This window comes from Aythya marila, assembly GCF_965140915.1.
Source record: "Aythya marila genome assembly, chromosome: 10".
NCBI lineage: Eukaryota > Metazoa > Chordata > Aves > Anseriformes > Anatidae > Aythya > Aythya marila.
The window spans coordinates 12,387,524-12,393,523 of NC_139051.1; positions in this window are offsets into that span (position 1 = coordinate 12,387,524).

A 6,000-nucleotide genomic window follows, 5' to 3' on the forward strand; every position below is an offset into this window, starting at 1 on the left:
AAGTGGCAACAGCCACCAGAGTCTTGTGTCCTTCCACGAATAGTACCCATGAAGTTGCTTGCTGACACATGAGCCCATGTCCACACAGAGTGCTAGGAAACGGGCAGCATATACCTGCTTTTCTCATGACAATTCAACAGAAATCTGTTCTTTTTGGTAAATGTGGCATAGAAAATCGAGATGAGGAGAAAGCGGGGCTTTCTCTTTCCAGCAAGCAGAGGTATCAGTGCACTGCAGCCAAGGGCCAGCCTGCACCGAGGTGGAGCCCACCAGGCTGTGGCTCTCCCCATCACAGCAAATTTTCTCCCACTCAGGCACAAAACCGATGCGTGAACCCAGCCCGGACAGCGCTCTTGGCTGCTGACAGGACAACTTCAAAAGCTGAATGACAAGCTGTAGAGCAGATGTTCACCCCTGGCAGCAACTACAGCCGTGCTGTGGTGCATCATCTTGCTTTTTAAGCCACGGCCAGAAAGGATGCGCGTTTCCTACAGGCTGTGTTATATGAAGGAGGCTGAACCTGAACGTGGTGATATTTTCTGACAGACACCAGCAAACTTCACCAGCAAATTTTTCTCTGGTAGGAAACCAAGCGCTTCCCCGACAGTTCATCAGTGCCCTGAGCACCAGCACCTCTCCGAATGACTAACACACTGAATCACAGCAGCAAGGCAGCGGTTCCCGTTACTTTATGGTTCAGGCATCATTTACAAAAGGCCTCTGGAGGAGTACAAAAACAGATTTCTGGAGGAAGCCTGAAGAGGACAAAAGAGCTGCCTGTGTTTGCCTAGCATTTCCCAGCAGGCTGCAAGCACTAATTTTCACACAGTTTAAAAAAAAAAAAAAAATAGTTTTTGCTAATAAATTACAGTTTGATTCACAAAGCTGATCTGGCTCAGGACACGGCATCTCTTCAACATGCAACGTGAAGATGAATCAGATGTAGCTCATAAGAACATCATTCTTAACATTTGCTCTTCCAGAACTATTTAAGGTTCCTGTTCTATAATAAAAGATGATGTCATTCTTAATAAATGTAATGGTGCTCAGACCAAACCTAGGAAACCAGTCTCTTTGCTCTAAGAGTTTAGAAACCACGTTAACTTTCTTATCAGGTAGGAGAGTGTAAAAACTGGCCATGGTATAAATAGAAACATAGATAAAGAGAAAAATGTGCAAAAGTAACTGAAAACACATACTTGACACATACTTCTTTTGTTCCTAGAAAACTGGCTAAGTCAAAAGTGATACAGTTCTCATTGCTCCCCCTCTGTCCATGTTAGGGAGATTAAACTTCCACACAGGAGAGCTGTAACTGAAAAGTATTGCCATTATTCTAAGCACAAATAGCTTTTTCTCTAATACCGAGCATGCATGTGGCCTCCCCTCTCCCCCCAGCTTACATTTTACGAGAGTTTGAACAGTCAGAGAAAACTCTCCTTCCACACGGTCAGGATGTTAAGATTTCAACCTCCTTGCAGCAGGAAAATAAAGTCATCTTCTTTGCAATGCCACCGCACTGAGCATACACACAGCACTTAAAGAGTAATGCATGAACTGATCTCTGCCATTGCTGAACACTGCAGTGATCCCGAAGCAGGTCTTGGTCCTGTCATGTCTGCAGATGCTCTGTTAAGGACTCCAGGGACATAGAGCAATTACTAGGGTTTGTTTCTGCTTTCCAGGAGCAGTTCTGTTTAGGAGAGAATAAAAAGGGATTATTTTTACCTTATCGTTTGGACTAAGAGGGTGTGAATTGAATATGTCTTCCCACAGGGATGCATCTAACAGCTAAGTGTTATAGTGCCACGTAACAGGGGGGTTTCTCACAGGTAGTGTACCCAGCCCTAGAGGCTAACAAGGGTGAAGAGTGGGGCCCAATTAGCAGCACAGCTGGGGGCTGCGTGGTCGATAACACTGCTGTGTTCAGGCCACACACTGAGGGCTGTCCAAAGTTCTTCTGGTTTGGAGTGGTTTGTTTGTTGGATTTGTTTTGCTTTAAGACTGTTATACTTGACATCTGATTCTGGTAAAAATAACAAACCATCTCATTTTACTTAACATCAAATTTACATTAAAACAGTACTGTAAACTGCATTGTCTGAATCTGTGGGACTGTAGGAAGTCTCTATAAGGCATTTTCCATTTGCATGTGTATAGAGAAGAAAACATTTAAGTGAAGATAATTTTTTCCATATATATTCTGTACCTTATTATATACAAGAGAGAACAAGACAAAACAAAATTAGAACAAAGATTCTTTGAAGTTTCCAAAGAATCTTTGCCGTAACCATAGGGATGGCCAAAGCAAAGCTCCACGGATGAAGCAACGGATGAAGCAACAAATGCATCGAGCGCGTCTCACTCAGAGCACAGGATTTAGCCAACACAATACCCAGACCTCGCAGAGGACGTGCTGACACCAACATCCTATTTCCTACAGCAGAAGAGGTCGACAGGTCTTACCTTCTCCTGACGCAGTCACCCTTCATTGTGCCCCACAACAAAGCCTGGCTACGCCTGTCCCCATGATGGCCCCATACCAGGGGCACAGGGCACATGCACTGTGTGAGGTGACCGCCGCTACGCCTCACCCTATGCTTCCTGCAGCAGTGATGGCCGAGGCAAAAGCCTTTGCTCCCTGGAGACCACAGTGACTAGAAGGCGATCTCTAACTAAACACCCTGGAAGGGATCGCTACATTCTTTGTTGTTCACCTGCTGGATGCTGTGAGCAAAGCTCCACGTAAAGCAGAAGGAGCCTGCATGCGGGCCCAGCCTCGGCCGCTCAGGCGGCGCTGAGTGGTGGTGACCTCGCAAGGGCAGTAGGAAACCCGGGCCCCAGCTGAATGCCAGGAAGGGGACAAGAATGGAGCAGGCTTCCCAAAAGGTTCAGCAGGCACGGAGCAGGAAGGCAGACGCTGTCTCCAGGGCCCCTCTCTCAGGCAGTGCTCTAAGCAGCACCATTGCCTTGCTGCCTCCGAAGCCGTGCCTCCCGCACGAGGCAGGCCAGCTCCCCACCATGCAGGCTGCTGGTAGCTGCAGGACATCCACCAGGCAGCAGCAACCCAGCAGGCAGGGACTGAGGACACGGGGGTGCTCCTCCAAGGCCGTGAGAGGGCTTCCCTCCTCTGATGCAAAACCCAGGAACCCCCCTCTCCTTCCCAGGCCTGCTCGCCTCACCCTTCCCTTCCTGATGCCCCCCGTGCCTCTCTGCTGCGTGCTGTGAGAACTTTCCCCAAACACACAGTTTCTCTCCCATTTCCTTCCTCTCAAGACACCTGGAGCTTCCTCCTGCAGCAAACCCTGCTGCCCCCCTGCAGTGACACCATCCAAGCCTCGCTTCCCAGGCCCTCGGCTGGCTGTGACCTGGGAACAGCCACACCAACAGCACGGGGCTGCTGGGGCGGTGAACTCAGAGACAGCACGGCTAAAGATGTGAGGGCTTTTACATGCTGAAGATGACAGGTAGCTTATTTCAGCACAAATAGTCTGACATCCTCGAGGAAAAACAGAAGCAGGAACTACTGGCAAGGACTCTCTAAAGAAAGCTGTAGGGGAAGCGTTTTCCATCATGAAATGTGGGATAAAATGCATTCGAAATTTCTGTTTTGACATCTCAAGCTGTTACGGGAAGCTCCTTGTTGAAGAGAGGCAGTTCTGCATGCAATAAGCAGCGCAGCACCGAAAGAAAATTCCTCTCCAGTTTCAATGCCAGTGTAAGAGTTATTGAGAGGCAGCCAATATATTTGGGGATGCTTTTTACACTGCCCATTGCAAACAAAGAGGTGCCTCAGCAGAGATCTGCAGACACAGCAATTACCATTAATATCGACTCCAACTGCACCCTTTCAACACAGTGGATTTTAAAAGCCTGAAATGCTTTCAGTTTTGCCTGAATCCATCCCATTAAAACAGAACTGAGAAGCACAAGGCTTCATTATGCTAAGACAGACTGCACAGGTGAGTTTTATACAGTGCCCTGCTACATCAAGCTGTTTCTGCTCTACTGTTCACTTGATTCAAAAATACAGGTAAACGCACAGCTTGGATGGCTGTTAGAATGTGTAGTTGTAAAATCAAATTTGCATATGTACACTTAACACACAACTTGGACTCCAGCTGGGAGCCAGAAGGCAGACTACAGGATATTGAGATACAAAAGACTGTGGTTTCCACCAGAGTGTAAACGTTCAGAGCGCAATCACACGGGCACAGCTTAGGTCCAGTTCTCCCACCCTGGGCACTTGGACATGCTGGCACAGATGTAATCACATTTACTGAATCACCCTTAGATCCCACTTCTCCAAACCCATCAGAACCCACATTTGCACATTGAATCATCTTAACCTGCATGACTGCACAGAAAGGCACAGATGGGAACAGCAAGATGCAAGCAAGGCCGTTATACCTGCCCATGTCTGTAGACAACCATGATACAAAGCAGGGACAGAAACAGCCACCACCAAGGAAGCGTGGTTGACTGGATGCTAAGGCCTCTCTAAATGCTGCGCTTGGCTTGAGCTGCTTTTGAACAGGTGAGCTAACTGCATACAAGATTTGGATAGCAACAGACCTCAGAAGGATTATCTTTCAATTTTTCATGTTCCAAGAGACCTCTTTTCACTTTTTTTTTTTTTTTTTTTCTCAGCTTGATTAGTCAGAACATGGAAGGGTGAAGCAGTGGTGTCCGTAACCAGCATTAACAGGATGTGACTCCACCATGACTCATCAGCCTCTTCATCCTCAATTGGAGACGGCTGCTTGCACATGTATTACTATTACCTACGGTAATCCTCATCAAGACAAACATCTTTGCATGCTTGTCTCACAGGTAGCAACCTTCCCCTTAAACAGTTATAACTTGGTATTTTCACAGTATATTCACACCAAAAAGGACTGAAGACCTCCAATACGTGCTCAAAATCTAAAAAAAATAGCACAGCAGCTTCCCAATGAAACGTCCAAGCCATCAGGATCTAGCTAAACCTGAATCCCACTTATAGTACATGAAATAAAAAAAAGTTGACCTGTATAATTGCAGAATATAACTAATTACCCATTTATTTATCTATTTATTTATTTATTTTTTAGGTTTTAAAACTTACCATGCTTTAATATTCTTCAGTGAAATGGTTTTCATGGGAACTGGAAAACATTTACATTAAATGAACCAAATTAACACCACTGTTATATGAGTCTGTGTGTATATGAGTAGAGTTGAGATGCTTTTGAAAAAGACCTCTGCCAGTTCAACAGCTGCATCTTCCATCCTGATACACGTTTCATTAATGCTTCATCGATGAATTTCCTTGCACACCTAGGGGCGTTCAGTAGCAAGGACTCCCAGCAGACCCAGACCCACTTCCTGAGCAGATGCTGGATCCAATACATCTGATAAAGCAATTCAGTTCCACCAAAGAAATATCCCCAAAGCACTCTTTCTGATGCAATTATTCCAGTATTTGTTTCTTAATTACTCAGGAAAGCATCAGCTTAGGACAAATATATATTTTTACCACTCTCTCTAGTTTTGAAATGAGAAGCACCATTTAAATCAAGATTTTTGTTGCTTTGCTATTAAAAATATTCTCCTGAACAGAGGCATGGATGTACTTGGGAACACCCTCGCTCACTGCATACACAGTGTAAAGTAATAATAATGGAGATTGTTAATCAGCTGTTATTGGCTAGGACATAATTGAGAACATATAAACATGATACTATGCAGCAGGTGCGTGATGGCAGCAACATGAAATTTACTGTTTAAACAGACTGATGAGAGCCCTTTACATCTGAACGTTTTGGAAACTAAGAAGGACTTATAACTCAGAGAAATCTCAGAGGAAGGACGTACGGACGTACTACTGTTGCAACAGGTAGGGCCAGGACAGCAGAGATGCTGACACCTGGTCAACCAAAATCAGCAAGTGCAATGAAAATGACCATGAAGTTGCTGCAGGCTATGTGTTCACTTGCGTGCCATTGCAGTAAGTATGAA